The sequence below is a fragment of the Sus scrofa genome, chromosome 4 (assembly GCF_054392235.1).
Source record: "Sus scrofa isolate SSC_HxYL_T2T_F1_AM1 chromosome 4, Sscrofa_HxYL_maternal_Yorkshire_Landrace_v2.0, whole genome shotgun sequence".
Classification (NCBI taxonomy): Eukaryota; Metazoa; Chordata; class Mammalia; order Artiodactyla; family Suidae; genus Sus; species Sus scrofa.
In genome coordinates this window covers 61707417-61726374 of record NC_139386.1, presented here as the reverse complement: position 1 = coordinate 61726374, position 18958 = coordinate 61707417, and positions in this window count along the sequence as shown.

Here is an 18958-nt window from a genome sequence, read left to right as displayed (position 1 = left end):
GATTCTTAGGTATGACTTATATTTTTAAGAGAGCACTCTACTTATTATGGAGGTTTCATTTTATACAAACAAATGTAGAAACAGAGAAAATATGTAGGAAGCAAACACAGTAATTCAGGAGATAGAGGCTGTGACTTGGTCTAAGTGACTAGAAGAGGAGATAGAGTGATAGTATATGAATGTAACAGATCTATTTTTGAAGTAGAAAGAATAGAACTTGCTGATTGCTTATATTTGAGCTTAACCAGAATAACAGGTTATTAACAGCATTTTTACCTGGCTTATGTGGCTTATCCAAGAAGATCACAGATTTAGCTCTGAAATTATAATAGTTAACTTTTGCAGCAACTACTGCACAAGGTAGCATAAATTGAAATTAGATTTTATTTCCCCGAACAACTATATAAAAGAAAGCTTGTTTTTATGATTTTATTAAAACCTGATGGTCTCGGAAATTCTTTCAGAGGATTCACAAAGAAAAAGTTATTTCCATGATAATGCTAAGGTTTTTATTTGCCTTTTTAAAAGTATTGGCATTTGCTCTTATGGCATAAAAGCAACAGTGAATGAAATTACTATTACTCTCTACCTCAAATCAAGTTAGTAGCACCAAATTGTGTTAAGCACTCTTCACCATCAAAAATTCACAATTAAAAAAAAAGTGCAAGCTTAAGAAAATCTTTGAGGAAATAACCTACAAGAAAAAAAAGTGCAAAGAACTCAAACACTTGGAGGTTAAATAATATGCTACTAAACAACAAATGGATTACTGAAGAAATTAAAGAAGAAATTTAAAAACACTTTGGGACAAATGAAAATGAAAACACAGCAATCCAAAATCTAGGAGATGCAGAAAATATTTTAAGAGGGAAGTTCACAACCATTCAAGATAATCTTAGGAAAGAAGAAAAATCTTGCATAAATAGCCTAAAGGAAGTAGAAAAAAAATTTAAAAACCCAAAGTTAATAAAAAGAAAGAAATCATGAAGATTAGAGCAGAAAAAAAAATGAAATAAACACTAAAACAAAAGCAAATCAATGAAACTGAGAGTTAGTTCTTTGAAAGGATAAAAAGAATTTACAAATCTTTCGTTGGACTCATCAAGAAAAAAAGAAAGAGAGCCCAAATCAATAAAATGAGAAATAAAAAAGGAGAACTTACTACTGACATCACAGAAATACAAAGGATCATAAGAGATTATGACAAAAATTATATGCCAATGATATGGACAACCTACAAGGAATGGATACATTCCTAGACATGTACAATCTCCCAAGATTGACCAAGAAGAAATGAAAAATATGAATAGATGAAACACCAGTAATTAAAAAAAAAACAAAAAACTCCCAGTGAACAAAGGTCCAGGACCAGAGGGCTTCACAGTGAATTATACCAAACATTTAGAGGATTTAATACCTATATTTCTCAAAGTATTCCTAAAAATTGCATAGGAAGGAAGGATTCTGAACTACTTCTATGAGGCCAGCATTTCCCTGATATCAAAATCAAAGATACCACAGAAAAGAAAATTACAGGCCAGTATCCTCAATGAACATAGATGAAAAAAGTCCTCAACAAAATACTAACAAAATGAATTTACAATACATTAAAAAAGATCATATACCATGCTCAAGTGCAGTTTATTCCAAGGGTGCAAGATGATTCAATATTTGCAGGTTAATTATTGAGATATACCACATTAACAAATTAAAGAATAAAAATCATGTGACCTTTTCAACAGTTGCAGAAAAAGCTTTTTATAAGATTCAACATCCATTTAGGATAAAAAAATCTCAACAATGTGGATATAGAAGAAACATACCTCAACATTATAAAGACTATGTATTACAAGCCTACAGCTAACATCATACTCAATAGTTTAAAGCTGAAAGCATTTCCTCTAAGATTGGGAATAAGACAAGAATGCCCATTTTTATTCAACATAGTATTGGAAGCCCTAGCCACAACAATGAAAAAAGAGAAAAATGAAGAAAAAGAATTCAAATTGTAAAGAGGATGTAAAGCTGTCATTGTTTGCAAATGGCATGCTATACACAGGGAATTCTAAAGACATCACCAAAAAAAGTACTAGAACTCAGAAATTAATCTGGCAAAGTTGTAAAATAGAAAATCAACGTACAGAAATCTGCTGGATTTCTATACAGTAACAATGAACTATCAAAAAGAGAAATAAGAAAATAATCCCACTTATAATTCCATAAAGCAATACACATATAAATACCTAGGAATAAATCTAACTAAGGAGGCAAAACATCTATACTTAGAAAATTTTAGACACTGATGAGAGAAATTGAAGATAACAAAACAGATGGAAAGATATGCCATATTCATGGATTGGATGAATTAATATTGCTGAAATGACCATACCACCCAATGCAATATATGGATTCAGTGCAATCCCTCTCAAAATACCAATGGCATTTTTCACAAAACTAGAACGAATAACTCTAAAATTTGTCTGGGAATGCCAAAGATCCTGAATAGCCAAAACAATCTTGAGAAAGAAGAACAAATCTGGAGGTATTGCGCTATCAGATTTCAATCTATACTACAAAACTAGAGTCATCAAAACAGTATGATACTGTCACAAAAACAGATACAAAGATCACTGAGACAGAACAGAGAACTCAGAAATGAACCCACATTCATATGGGCATTTAATCTACCACAAAGGAGGCAAGGGTATACAATGGTGAAAGGATAGCCTCTTTTATAAAGGATGTTGGAAAAGCTGGACAGCTATATGCAAAATAGTCAAAACTAGACCACCCTCACACCATGCACACACCATACACAAAAATTAATTCAAAATGAATTAAAGTCTTAAATATAGAGCCTGAAACTATAAAACTTTTAGAAGAAAATGCAGGCAACATACTCACTGACATTAGTTTGAGTAATATTTTTTTGGGTATGTCTCCTCAGGCAAGGGAAACAAAAATAAAAGTAAACAAATAAGACTACATACATCAAACTAAAACATTTTTTCATGGTGAAGTAAAAATCAACAAAACAAAAATCACCTACTGAGTGGGAGAAGATATTTACAAATGATATATACAACAAGGGTTAATATCCGAAATACACAAAGAGTTCCTACAACTCAACATCAAAATAAAACAAACAAGGATCTAAACAGATATTTTTCCAAAGAAAAATGGTCACTATATACATATGACCAATAGGTATATGAAAAAATGCTCAACATCACTAATAATGAGGAAAACGCAAAGCAAAACCACAATGAGATATCACCTCACACCTGTCAGAACAACTATTAACAAAATAACAAACATTGGCAAGATGTGGAGAAAAGGGAACCCTCATGCACTATTGGTGGGAATGTTAATTGGTGCAGCCACTATGGAAAATATTTATGGAGATTCTTCAAAAAATTAAAAATAGAACTACCATATGATATAGAATTACAGTCTTGACTATATATCCAAAGGAAAATAAGCACTAATTCAAAAAGATATATGCACCCCATGTCCATTGCAGCATTATTTACAATAGCCAGAACATGGAGGCAACCTAAATGCCCATTTGTAGATGAATGGATAATGAAGATGCAGTACATATGTATGATGGAATATTACTCAGCCATAGAAAATAATGAAATCTTGCCTTTTGTGACAACATAGATGGCCCTAGAAGGTATTATGTTAAATGAAATAAGTCATAGAAAGACAAATACTATATAATTTCACTTGTATGTGGTATCTAAAAAACAAAACGAATGATCAGGCTTAACAAAGCAGAGATACAGATTACAAACAAGTGGTTGCCAGAGGGGTGAATAGGTGGGGGAAGAAGAAAAATAGGTGAGGGAGATTAAGAGGTACAGATTTTCATTTGCAAAATACATGAATCACAGGCATGAAAGGTACATTTGGGAAGCATAATCAGTAACTATGTAATATCTTTATATGGTGACAGTGAGGATCATTTTGAAGAGCATAGATATATAAAATCACTATATCATATAACAAGATTTAATACAGTGTTGGAGGTGAATTATACTTGAAAAACAAACAAAAAAACTCTTAGAAAAATAGATCATATTTGTGGTTACCAGAGGTTAGGGGTAGGGGAAAGGGAAATAAATGAAGACAATCAAAAAGTACAAACTTCACAAACTTCCAGTTATAAGATAAATAAGTACTAGGGATATAATGTACAATGTGATAAATATAGTTAATATTCCTATATATTATATATGAAAGTTGTTAGAGTAAATCCTAAGAGTTTTCATTATAAGGAAATTTTTTTCCATTTCTTTAATTTGCATCTATTTTGAGATGATGAATGTTCACTGAATTTATTGTGATAAACATTTCATAATATATGAAAGTCAAATAATTATGCTGCACACTTTAAACTTACATAATGCCATTTATCTCAATAAAGCTGGAATAAAAAATAGTATATTTGGAGTTCTCTTGTGATGTAGCAGGTTAAGGATCCATCATTGGTATAGAAATCCAACCTCCTAACATAAAATTTCCCATTGACAGTAACTCTGATCTCCACTTTTTGAACCATTTCCTCTATTTAACTGGATATACATCATTTAGGTGAAAACACTTCAGCCATTTCACAAATGAACTTTTCCACAGAAAAGAAAATCATGGACTTGGAGAATAGACTTGTGGTTGCCAAAGGGGAGGGAGTGGGGTAGATTGGGAGTTTGGGATTAATAGATGCAAACTATTGCCTTTGGAATGGATTAGCAATGAGATCCTGCTGTGTAGCACTGGGAATTATGTCTAGCCACTTACGATGGAGCATGATAATGTGAGAAAAAAGAATGTACACATGTATGTGTAACTAGGTCACCATGCTGTACAGTAGGAAAAAAAATTGTATTGGGGAAATAATTAAAAAATAAAAAATAAATAAATAATAATAATAAAAAATTTCGGCCATTTCAAAACAAAAACAAAAAACACCACCTAGTCAGATGACAATATATCCCTTAAGTTTGGAATTAAATTTTACCGGTCTTGTGGACCCTCCCTCCTTTTCAAATATTCTCTTGTACATGTGAATTGCTGACACTCTATCCTTGCAGATTTCTCTTTTCATGCTGGCCACCCTTCCTCACTCACCTTTGTAAGCCTCTATTTTTTTGCACGTCCCATAAATACCAGTGTACCCCAAATTGTGTTTTAGCCACACTTCTTTCACTCTATATACTTTTACAAAGCAGTCTTGGCCATTTCCAAGACTCAGCTATTCGCTATGCTAATGACTCTTACATATTTATGCCTGAGTTTTATCCAACTTCTTGTGCTACATATGATCTTGTATTAAGCACAAGAACCACAACCTTAAAATATCAAAAACTAAGCTCATCTCTCTCTGAAAACCCACGCTTTCTCATCTGTTTACTATGTCAGTGAATGGCATTAAACAACCAGATACTAAGCCACATTTTTATTCCCTCTTTGTCATCCCCACATTTAACCAATTGCAAAGGCTTATGAACTCCATCCTCTAAATAAACAAGTATTTGTTCACATTGCTCCAGCCACACTCTGCAGGATGCTGTTATTTCACCCTTAGGTCATTGATTATAACTGTCTCATTCTGCTTATTCTCAGTATTCCTTTGCTTTTCTCAAATTTATTCTTCTCACTGAAGCTATATTGTTAATTTTAAAAGGCAAATCTAACAGTGTCACTTTCCTGCTTTTGACATCCAAGTGTCTTTCCATTGCCTGACAATGAAGGCCAAACTCAGCGAGATTTAAAGATTCCTTCAAATCTTGCCACCATGGACATCTTCAATTTCAAATTCTATTAGTCTCTACCTCACTCTTTATAATCCAACCACACTGAACATTTGAAAGTTTCTGAAAGCGCCATGCTCAATCTTCTTTTCAGAACGTCAAACCCATTGGTTAAATTGGTATATCTTGTCAGGAATGATATGTACATGTGCAATTCTAACAAAGTATAGGAAAGAATTTGTTGGGCTTTTAGTCCAACCTATTTGAAGAGACAATCTCAATATGAAATCAATACTCATTCTGTTTAATCATGCTTATCACCTTGAGCACTGCAACTGCTCATTCTTTACATCTCTAATTAGATGTTACTTCATTCTATAATCTATTTACAGTAAATAAGATAGTCCTATGACATATTTCTGTAGCACTTTTAAATTTCAGTGTCATCATTCTAATATTTTTTTAAATTCCAGGCTTCCCTAAAAACTAAAATCTCAAAGATTATATGAATTAAGACTATCTTAACTGTTCTGACCTCAGTGTTTATAGTGTCTAGCATGTAGTAGAAGCCCAAAGTGGTGGTGTTGTTGAAGGATTGAGTGAAGTTAGAAGGGAATGTTTTTTTCCATCTTTGGACCATAGAGTTTCTGATAGCATGAATCAAAAACAGCCACTGTATATATCAAATCGACCTCCTTAGCTTTATATTGTAAATAGGAAAATTCCTGCAAATCAGACAATCAGTTGTCTCAGAATTAACTTTTGGCATTTTGCTTTATCTTATTCAATTTTTTATGCATAATTTTAGGGAGAAAGGAAGACGTTGCCCTAGGGACAGATTATTAGATGTTATTTTAGTCTCAAACCTCATATCCATTAATTTGTGAGCTTGCTTTGGTTCATTAATACGTTATGCTTTGAATAGAAATGTGCCATACTCTTGGGCTAATATACAGAGACTCTAACAACACAAGCAGAAGCGCTAGAGAAGAAGCCTACCAACTGCACAGGGAATTACAGGGTTAACATTGTAAAGATAGAATTGGCATCCTTAAAAGGCAGGACAACCAAATGGGGAAAAAAATACAGCAAGAATTAGGACTAAATAAAATTGTGTGAAAGAAGGATGTGTAGCCTGACAATATTTGGTTTCTAATAAGTCAATTGTAATACTAACCTTATTATCAGCTGATAAAACTATTTGGCAGTAAGTTTTTTTAATGCAAGACTATCAATTTAATATTCATTAAGAGAGCAGATGTAGATATAGGTAATTAGGAAGACTTTATTTGCTAAAAGTGATCAGATGTAACCTCAGTGAGTCTAATAAACATTGAAATACACGTCTTTTACTTTTTTGCATAAAAAATGGCTGATATCATTAAAGATATAAGGATATAAGGAAAAAAATAGAGATATAAAACCTTTAAGCTGGATCTAAGACTTAGGAATTTTTCTCATTTAAAAAAAAAAATTGAGGAAGTTCCCGTTGCCACAGCAGGTTAAAGATACAGCATTACCACAATTCGCAAGTTGCAACTGAAGTGCGGGTTCGACCCCTGGCCCAGGAATTCCCACATGCCTTGGGTATAGCCTAAAAAAAGAAAAAAAATTGAGATGGAAGATGATCAGATTTTGTAGCAAGCCTCCTGCTCTTAATGGTCTTGGAAATATGACTCAAGTCTGGGTCTCCAGGAGTTTTCATTTGGAAAATAGAAGAGAAATAAAATAATGATTTTGGAAATATCTGAAAAAGAGAAAACAATTTTGACAATTAAATAGGAGATGAGCTTGGATATAATTGGGAGAAAATAGTCAAAAAGTACAAATCGGATAATGGTAGTGAAAATGGGAAGGAAAATGGTAGGGAAAATTTCCAGTTACTTATTTGTTAATAAATACTAGAGGATGTAATGTACAGCATGTCAAATATGATTAACAAAAAATAATTTTCACGTATACCATATAGCAATGTTAATTATATTTGCTGAGCTATACATACGAAGTTCCCAGGCTAGGGATTGAATTGGAGCTACTGCTGTCAGCCTATGCCACAGCCACAGCAACTCAGGATCTAAGATACCTCTGCAACCTACACCACAGCTCACCGAAACACTGGATCCTTAACCCACTGAGCGAGGCCAGGGATCAAACATGCATCCTCATGGCACGGTACCACAACAGGAACGCCCTGAAAGTTGTTAAAGAGAGTCATTCCTAGGTTCTTACCACAAGAAAGAATATGTATATATATATTTTTTTTAATTTTGAGGAGTTTCCATCTTGGCTCATCGGTTAACGAACCTGACTAGCATCCATGAGGATGAGAGTTCGATCCCTGGCCTTGCTCAATGGGTTAAGGATCCAGTGTTGCCTTGAGCTGTGGTGTAGGTCACAGACGTTGCTAGGATCCTACGTTGCTGTGTTTCTGGCTTAGGCTGGTGGCTACAACCCCTACCCTGGAAATCTTGATATGCCAAAGGTGCTGCCCTAGAAAGACGAAAAAAAAAAAAAAAAAAAAAAAGAAAGAAAAAAAATTCTATATCTATATGAAAAGATGGATATTTACTAAACTTACTGTGGTTAGCATTTCATGATGTATGTAAGCCAAATCACTGTACTGTATGCTTTAAATTTATACAGTGCTGTATGTCAGTTACATCTCAATAAACCTGGAAAAAAAAAAAGAGCTGTATTAGAAGTAGAAAGAAGGTACTCTAAATAATCAAATATGTTTCTTATAAAATATTTCTGTCTATAAAGCTATCTACAATGTTTTATAATCAAGTGATCATTTTTCAGATTAAAGAAATTACATTGGTGGTAAGCTGTTGTATGGGACTTGAGCATTTTATGAGTTTGTGTTTTGCATTAGGCACTGTGCTAAGCCTTGGAAGTGCAGAGGTAAAATTAAACAGACATAGTCCCTGTTCTCATGGAGCTTACAGTACAGTAGAGGTGACAGACATAAGTCAAATTATCATGCCCATGGAAGGAATTTTAACGTATAGAGACAGGGGAAGTCATACTGGCTCATACGTAACTTAATTTAAACTTTATGCTAACTAGAACAGCCTGTGTTATGGCCTGTCAAACATGTATTGTACATCACTGAAGAAAAGAATGCATTTAAAAATTAAAATGAAGCAACTGTGGTTCAGGTATCCAAAGGGCATCAGATGACCATTGTGGATGTGGTCTTAGACAAGTTGCTGCATTCCTGAGAACTTAAATTTCCTGAACTGTGTCAGACCCAGGGACACCACCAGCTGTTCTCAAAACAGTATCTGCTAGCAGCTACCAGCTGCAACCTTATGGTTTCAAGGTCTCCCCTTGTAGCTGTGCAACCATGGTGAATCCCAACCAATACTTGCTTAACAAGCACCCTCACTTCTTGCCAGTTCCAATTATAATTCTTCACAAACAACTTATATAATTTTGCATCTTTTGCCATTTTAAGCCTCTCCCTTTTTGTAGGCCGATGGAGGACAACTCAAATGCTTCTTGAATCTGTGTCTTAGAGTCCTCAGTTTGGCTCAAATAAAATTCTCTTCTATTTCTATTACAGATGGTTGATTGATTATTTCCATCAATAATACAAGACTAAATGTATAATTATTTCAACTCTGATAACAGCTAGGAATTAGAATGCTGAACACTGTGAATGCATGTACCTGGAGAACTCCAGGATTCAGTGCAGGAAGGTTCAATTAGGATCTGAGAGTGACTAGGTAGATCCCAGTCACATTCCAGGCAGAGGGGAAAGGTGAGTTGGTAGGAATCATATTCTTCTAGGAACCTGAAAGAGTATCAGTGTGGCTGGGATAGAGAGGGGTGAGAAGAATATAGGACGAAGAGTGGAGATTGACTGGCACCAGATCATGAAAAGGCAGAGATTGACCAGCGCCAGATCACCTTATGGCCATGTTATGGGTTTGGGTCTTTATCGTTACAACAAAGGAAGCTGTGAAGTGCTTAATACCAAAGCACCACAAGTCAATATGTTATGGAAACAGAAGACAGAGTGTGTAAAATTATTTCTAAAAATATTAAGCAATAAATATCTCTATTTTTTTCCATTTTGAATTGTATTGTATACCTCTCAACTATTTTGATCCAGGCTGACCCTAGAACAATTAGAGAGCATGTGGTAAAGTCCTTCATGTAAACAGTTATTGAACAACTATGTTAACAAATATAGTCTTGGCAATTTCCAATGACCCTAGGTTCATAAAAAATGCAGAGACTCAGGATAAAAGGGTGAGGAAAACCAACAGAGCTACTGCTTTCCCAGAGCTCACAGTATAAAAGAAAAAAAGGTGAAAAAATTCTTGCGATGAACTCTTAGTGACAAGTACGCATGATCAGATCTAATGTCAAGCAGGACCGTCACATCTGGAGAGTGTAAGCAACTTGGATATAGTGTCCAGACTTACTGAACTGCACTTGTTTTTAAAACAGGTGAGTTTTGGAGATCCTGCTGTGGCTTAGAAGGTTAAGAACCTGACCAATATACATGAGGATGAGGGTTCAATCCCTGGCCTCGCTCAGTGGGTTAAGGATCCAGTGGTGCTGCAAACTGCAGCATAAGTCTCAGATGTACCAATAAAAAATAAATAAAACTATAAGTTTGACCATATTGGCCTTGGATTCAGGCATTTGTCAACATTTTTACTGGGGGTTATCATCTGTTGGACCACTTTGTCTTAGGACAGATTGGTCAGAGAAATAATACAACACATTAAATTCATTTTGAAATGATGCAAATATTGTTGGGATACCTCCAACCTAAGCAGCCCTCTCCAACCTTTGTGAGGGTCCTGGGGGTTGAAAGAGAAATATAACTTCATGCTTTCTCCCCAATAAAGTCTTTATTTTGAGCCAGTTTTCTTTATGCTAAAGCAAAAAACAAACAAACAAACAAAAAACCCCCACAAAATCTCTAGGAGTATAATCCTTATTTATACTGAAACAGTGAGAAAAATTTGAGGACATGAATGTGAAAAAGGAATTTTTAAAAGAAGGAAAATGTAAACCTGGACACTCAAACCTTAGTAACTACCTTAAGGTAACTTCATATGTGGAAGTAAAAGTGTTTTTAGATTAAACATTCATAATTTGGGAGATTCAGTCTTGTCAAAATTGCGTGATAGTGTACTTGCGCCCACAAAACAACTTAGCTGACTGTTATACTTCATAATACTAGTAGTACCTCTTCTACTAATAATGGTCAAGCATTTATCATTTGTCAGTTGTTTACTATATATTGGGAACATTGGATATTAGTTTAATCCTTATAACAGCTTTGACATAGTAGACATTACAAATGCTGTTTTGTTTTTTGGTTTTGTTTTATTTTTGATGCTGTCCTGTTTCATTTGCTTTTTTTTAATTTAATTTTTAAAAATCGTATTGGAGTATAGTTGACTTGAAAAATTGTGTTAGTTTCAGGTGTACAGCAAAGTAAATTATTTATACATAAACCTATATTCATTCCTTTTCAGATTCTTTTCCCATATAAGTTATTACACTTTACTGAGTAGAGTGTCCTATGCTATATAGTAGTAGGTCCTTGTCACCTATCCATTTGATATAGAGTAGTATGCATATGTCAATCCCAACCTCCTGATTTATCCCTCCCCCACATTTCCCCTTTGGTAACCATAAGTTTGTTTTTGAAATTTTTGAGTCTTTGTTTCTGTTTTGTAAGTTCTTTTGTATCATTTTTTAAAAATTAAATTCCACATATTAGTGATCTCCTATGATATCCGTCTTTCTCTGTGACATACTTTACTCCGTATGATAATCTCTAGGTCCGTCCATGTTGCTGCAAATGGCATTATTTCGTTCCTTTTATGGTTGAGTAGCATTCCATTGTATATTTGCACCACATCGTTTTTATCCAATCCTCCATCAGTGAACATTTATATTGCTTTCATGTCATGGCTATTGTAAATAGTACAATCACTATTTTTTAGTTGAAGTAATCACAGAGACAGACGAGATGGGGCTGGATTTTGCATACAGAACTGCATAACTTTCAAAATTGTGCTTTTGGTACTCAAAAAAGACTAAGTCTAAGTGTTTCATATTGTTAAAATGGAAGCAGGCATTTCAGACAATGTTTTCATTTTCAAGAAGGCCATCTTCTACGTGTGCTCATTAGAATGTCTGTGTGATAGATTGCAAAAATGGCACAAATTATTCACTTCCTCTATATCCATGTGCTTTTTCGTGTTTTTTTTTGCAGTGCTCTCCCACTGTGGGCTGGGTGATATATCCTGCTTTTTGACACTTAGGCATAGATCTACTGCAAGCTGAGACTTGGATCAGGCTTGCTCTTTGGGCTTGCTTACTCTTGTGCTTTTGCAATCATCATGAGAAGAGCTCCAGCTACTCTGCTGGAGGACGAAAAATACATGGAACAGAGCTGAGTCACCACAGTTGCTCCAGCTGAAGTTTAGCCAATCCTCAGATATGTGAGTGAACCCAGTGGAGATCAGCAAAGCTGCCTAACTGACCACCAATGACCAAAAATATGTGAGCAATAAATCGAATGTTGTATCACTGAGGTTTTGTGATTGTTTCTTTCTTTTTGGGGAGTGGGGGTGGAGGCAGGCAGCAACTGCGGCATATGGGATTTCCTAGATTAGGGGTGGAATTAGAGCTGCAGCTGCCAGTCCACAGCACAGCCACAGCCATGCCAAATCCGGGCTGTGTCTGCAACATATACTACAGCTCATGGCAACACTGGATCCTAAAACCAAGGAGCGAGGCCAGGGATTTGTTACCACTGAACTAAAATGGGAACTCCCCATGGTTGTTTCTAATACTGCATTAAAGTAATGCAGGATTATTGTGGTAATCAATAACTAAGACATCTAAAGTCAATTTGTGTAGAAAGAGGGCTCTATCCTTAGAACTCTTCAACAGCATCATTTCTTGCTTCATCTATTTAGACACAGGATTGGTTTCCTTAAAGATACACCCTCCACAATCAGGGCTGTACCCTCTGCACAAACCTCTCTGAAGTCCAGACTTAGATACACGACTTGAGCAAAATCCACTTTTGGATATGTAATTGAACAACTCTAGCTTAACTCATTCAAATCAGAACTCTTGTTTCCCCCTACTCAAAACCATTCCATCCTCAGTTTTCCACATTTCAGTAAATGGCACCATCATTGACCCGTTGACTCAGAACAGCACTCTATTAGTCATGTTTGACTCCTTTTGTACGCAATCTGTGATCAAAACCTTAGTAAATCCTGTTGGCTCTGCCTTTCAAATACACAACCCTCTTCTACTCTATCTTCTTTCACCTAGATGACAGTCATAGCAACCTAACTGGTCTTCCAGCCTTTATTCTTGTCTTGATACTGTTAGTTGTCCTCACCACAAATAGATCAATTTTATTTAAGCTATAAATCAGATCACATTACTTTATTGCTCAAAGCCCTTCATCCTCAAAATAAAATCCAGTGTCCTTTTTGTGGCCCATGAGACATCAGGGAATCTCTTCCCTCCATCCTCATCCACCTTCTTATCTCTACTTCCACCTCACTTACCTAACTCTCTCACTTGGTTATTGGGAGCCAGGACAATGACTCTTGCTATATGTCAAGTGTATGCATATCAAGTCTGTTCCCATTTCAGGGAATTGATGTTTGCAGTTTCCTCTTCCCTAGAAATAAATTTCACTCAGATATTTGCCTCACTCAATCACTTACATCAATCAGGTCTATTCTCAGATGCACCTACTACAGAGAAGCATTTTCTGATGACTTTAATTGAAGTAATGACACCTACCACATACACACCATTGTCATTATTTTCAATCCCATTGCTTTTTTTCTTTAACCTTCATACTCCATATTTCACTAAGATGTAAGGCCCATGATGTCAGAGATTCTGTTTTGTTCAGGGCTGTAGCTCCCCGGCCTAAAATAATGTGCCTCTCATTACAACTATTCAATAAGTAATCACTAAATGAATGAATGAATATGTAAATTTTAGAGAAATCATCCCAGTTGCTGCTATAATCCTCTCCATAATAGAGGTTTATGTTTAAGAAGGATCTGTAATTTGATTGTGATGGATTAGTCCAGCTCTTTTATACCACAACCATTAGAACCAATATAAGGAGCAAATAAAAAACAAAAATAAAATAAACATTAATGGCACCCAGGTTAACTGCATCTTCATGTTAGGGACAATGGAAATTAGAGTATTTTTTTGCAGGGCATGAACCTACATACAATAGGAGCTGCAGACTCAAGACAAAGATTCTGCAATGTTTGAAGGTTTCCATAGCAACAACACGATTCTGTGTTGTTTAAAAGCTTAAAATATGTGGTGGCAAGAAAATGCTGCTGTAACACACCACGTGAGGATGATTCAAAAGATGAAAGCCTATAAAAATTAATGATCAGAGAAGAATGTAGACTAGTAAATCAACAACCACATTATTAGGAACAGAGAAAATATAATTGGCCACATATGGTCACACTATAACAAGGCAAGAGTCATTGCACCCTTTAAGCCAGTTACACATTTAATTTGCACCATGATGACTCAATGGAAGGAGCAACTGATATGCCAACAGCCTTGCAAAAATGAAATCCTTCCTTTATTAATCCTTTCAGTGGCATCTAATTAGCTATTAAGAAAATAGCTTAACAATGAGAACAGGTACCTAAAATAAAACCATCTTAATGAATTACTGCCATCATACTTCTCTATAAGCAGATCAGTCTTTGGAAATAATAGACTCTAGGTTAGAGAGGTTTAGAGGACAAGTAACAATTCAGATGAATAAAACCACTTTGTATTTGAACTTCACTAGTTGCCTCATCTTCTCAGGAGTTCAAAAGAGAAAGAAACCTAAGCTTAGTCCTTTTATAGGCCACTACGTGATTTGAGAAACAAAATGATAATATATAGAAACCTACAAAACTCTTCATAAAAATCTTGTTTTCTGTAAGTTACCACAATTTTGAAGACTGCTGGTAAGGCTGAAAGGTGATTCAGAAAACCATAAAAATGCTATTATAAATCTATTTGTCCATAGAGACAAATTGAAATTTGACTCGTCCAAAATAAAGTTTTCTATCTCTCTTGGATTAGTAAGTTTATGTTAACTTTATGGCTGGGTCAAATAAAAACAGCTGATAATCACTGAATACTCTCAATCGGTATTCCACTATCTTTTTCCATATAGTGGATGTAGTTTCTTCATCTTTCTTTTTGAATTTTTTCTTTTAGGGTCATTCCTTAAGCAGATGGAAGTTCCCATGCTAGGGGTCAAATTTGAGCTGTAGCTGCAATTGGATCCAAGCCGCATCCATGACCTATATCACAGCTCAGAGCAATGCTTGATCCTTAACCCACCGAGCAAGGCCAGGGATTGAACATGTATCCTCATGGATACTAGTTGTGTTCATAATCTGCTGAGCCACAACAGGAATTCCTTGAACTTTTTCCTATTCTAGGTGTCACAGTAGACAATGATAATCACCAATTCCTGAGTTTTATAGGTTGTATAGTTACTCATGGATATTGTATTTACCTTGTCTTAGGTATATGTCCAAATTCTCAAGGAAGGGGCTAAATGAACTAGTGCAGGTTTAGTACCAAACTCTGAAATTGCTACTTTATTTACATAATGGAGAAAAAAAAATTAAGGAAAAGTATTGGCTATACCTTCTGATTTTATTCAGATTCTGTCAATTTTTTACCACCTTCACTGCCATCTCTACTAGAATTACAACAATAATCTCCTAACCAGTCTCTCTACTTTCACAAATGCCATCCTATGTGTGTTCTTGGCCAGTGATTAAATAAGTTAGGTCAAATTCCTCTTTTTCTCTAAATCCTCTATTGCCTTCCCACCTCGTTCTAAATAAAAGACAAATTCCTCCAATTGCCTACAAAATTCAAGAAAATCCTCCACAACTGTAGTCACTATCTCCCCCCTTCCCCATTCCATTCTTGGTATCTATCTGATCTTCTGACTTTATTCTTTTCTGCTATATCTTTTTCTCACTACTCTGCTCCAGCCACTCTTCCTCCTATTGTTTCTCATTTTTTCCAAACACATTCCCACTTCAAGGTGTTTTTCTGGCATGTCCTGTTTTTCTGGGATGCTGTTCCCTCAAAGTCTCAGAGTTTCCTCCCATGGCTCTTTCAAATATTTGGTCTTATGTCACCTCACAATGAGGTTTAGCTCTAACAATTCAATTTACAAATTCAATGCCTCTGTGAAGACAGGTAGACTTTTTAGGTGGTTCCTGTGCTCTCCACCTCCTGGTATTCACAATCTTGTGAAATCCCTTCCTGCTGAGTATAAGAGAGAACTTTGACTTGCTTTTAACCAAAAGACTATGGAAAATAAGACATCACTGTCATTATGGTGTTGCATTGTATAAGATTCTGTCTTGCTAGCTGATTCTTTTTAGAATCACTCTTTCCATTATTGATTCGAATATGCAAGCTATCATGAATTGTACAACACTCAATAAAATTAATTCTGCCAACAAAAGCATATGTGAGCATGGAAGCAGATTCTTCCACATTTGAGCCTTCAGGTGACAGTGTAGCATTGGTGGACACCTGAATTGCAATCTTGCAAGACTGGAGCAGAGAACATAGTTAAGCTATGCCTGGAATTCTGATGCATCAAAACAATAGGAAAATACTTTTTTTTGTCTTTTTAGGGCCAAACACATGGCATATGGAAGTTCCCAGGCTAGGGGTTGAATCGGACCTACAGCTACCAACCTATGCCACAGCAGCAGCAAATTGGGATCTGAGCCACATCTGTGACGTATGCCATAACTCATGATAACATCGGATCTTTAATCCACTGAGCAAAGCCAGGGATAGAACCTGCGTCCTCATGGATACTAGCTGGGTTCTAAATCCACTAAGTTTGTGGTGATATGTTACACAGCATAGAAAAGGATTACTGCCACTCTGCCATTCTAAGAACCCCATCTTCCCATGTCCTGTTACATGTTTTTTTTTTCTATATACGTATAACCTTCTCATATTCTATCATTTCATTTTTATTTTACACCAAATGAATGATTTGAATGAGCTTTTCTCTTTTAGAAGATAGTCTTGACATCATGAAGAAGGAGCTTCCATTTTTGCTTGAAATAAAATGCACGCAAACTACAGCAGGAATCATAAGGAAGGCATTAGTGATGAGAATTGTTATACACAGACTAGTTTGTGGCACAAATTTGTAGAAGCTCTTTCTTTAGAATATGGTGAAATTGGAAATAAGTAGATATTCATCTCTCTGGGACAATATAATTGTAACTCAACTGGAAGTCATGGTTATTAAAATGCTGCAAATTTCATTCCGTCTCTATGATATTGTGATTAGGGATTGAATAAAAGAAACATGGCAATGTTTTTTACTTTTGAGAAATATTCCTAGCCTAGTCCAGATTACTCTGTTTTTACTGTTACCGACAACAGAAAAATATAAATGTCACATCAAGATACTTATAAATATTAAAGTTCCCGTATCAAGTACCCCTAGTTCTATTTTCCCCAAAAATATTGCTTAGCTCATTTTATCATTATGTACTGTGCTGCATCATCAGATGAAATTTTGTTGTTGTTGTTGTTGAAATCAACTAAAAGATCATTAGAGAGAAGGAACTTGATAGAAAAAATAAAATATAGATAAATTAATATTTTATTGTTTTTCCCCAAAATTATTGGTACTTTTCTATTTATCTTTTGTTGATGCAATAAAACATTTATCAAACATAATCCATGGAGCAGTCAATGTGTTTGTAGATAGCCAAAGATCAATAAACTCAATCTTAGTTCTTGAGAGCCTTATAAGGAGGGTCCATTTGAGGTATGCCAGAAGAAATTGCTCTGCGCTCCATCGTGAAGACTGCTGCGGATCCACATGGATCCCAATGAGATAGATCATTGCTTCGGTCCTTCATATGTAATCCCTGAGAGGTCCTCCATTTTTATAATAATTTGTAAGTGTGGGCATCAGTTTTTGAAGTGTTGAGGGACAAACTCGTTTTGCCCCCAGATCCACAGTATTTGGAAGCAGCTTCCTAATAACAGTGTTAAATTTGTCAGAATGTGTTAAGATGCTACATGGGTGATATGACCTAGACTTTTGGCCCTGGTTAGGTACAATATTTTCTTCTCTAGCTTGAAGTAAATTTTATTTTATTTTTCTCTACAGTAAATCAGCCTGAAATATGCAGCCATGTGTAATCATATTGGGCCATCCGAAAAGTAAATAAATGCATCATCAGAGGAAATGTCTTTGAATTAATTCAAAAAGTTTCCTTGGATATTAAACATAAACCATTGAAATGCAGTTGATGAATTTCATATAAGAAACAGCAGTACCTTAGAAGCAATTTCAGATATACAAATATCTTGCACCAGTTCCTTTTTCTAATTTGGAAAAGGTTAAGTATTTAGTGTTGTTTGTGCAATACAATAGCTGCAAAATTCAATTTGCTTCCGAATGCTCTGTGAGGTTTCTTCCTGAAAGTATTCATTTAACATCACTTTTGTTTTCATTTTTTAAAGTTTCATGAAGTATGGTTGATTTACAACGTTGTTATAATGTCTGCTGTACAACAAAGTGATTCAGTTACATACACACATACACACACACACACATACACATACACATACACACACATACCCACTCTTTTTCAGATTCTTTTCCCATATAGATTATCACAGAATATTGGGTAGCATCCCCTGTCCTATTCAGCAGGTCCCTGTTGGTCAGTCATTCCACACACTACAATGTGCATATGGAAATCACAAACCCACAGTCCATCCCTCCCCATCAACCTGTCCCTTTGGTCAACTGATTTTTTCTGAATCAGTTTCCTTTCCCTAGTGAGAAGTTTGTTCTTTGGTAATTTTGGTAAGTTTCTGCTCCTTTTCTTGTTCTACATACCCTATTTATGTGATTTTGCCCAGAGAATTTGTCTAAACACCTATTTTTGCTATTGTTATAGCCTCTGTTTTCTCAAGTGTTCTACCAGCCTCATATATTCATATTCATCACAAATTCTTGTCATTTTAGGTAATCCAGAATCATCAGCTCATCCCTAAGATATTGTCCTTTGAAGTTTGTCACTTACAAACTAATTGCAGTGAGGCAAACACCCTTGGGTGTCTACTCAAAATCTATT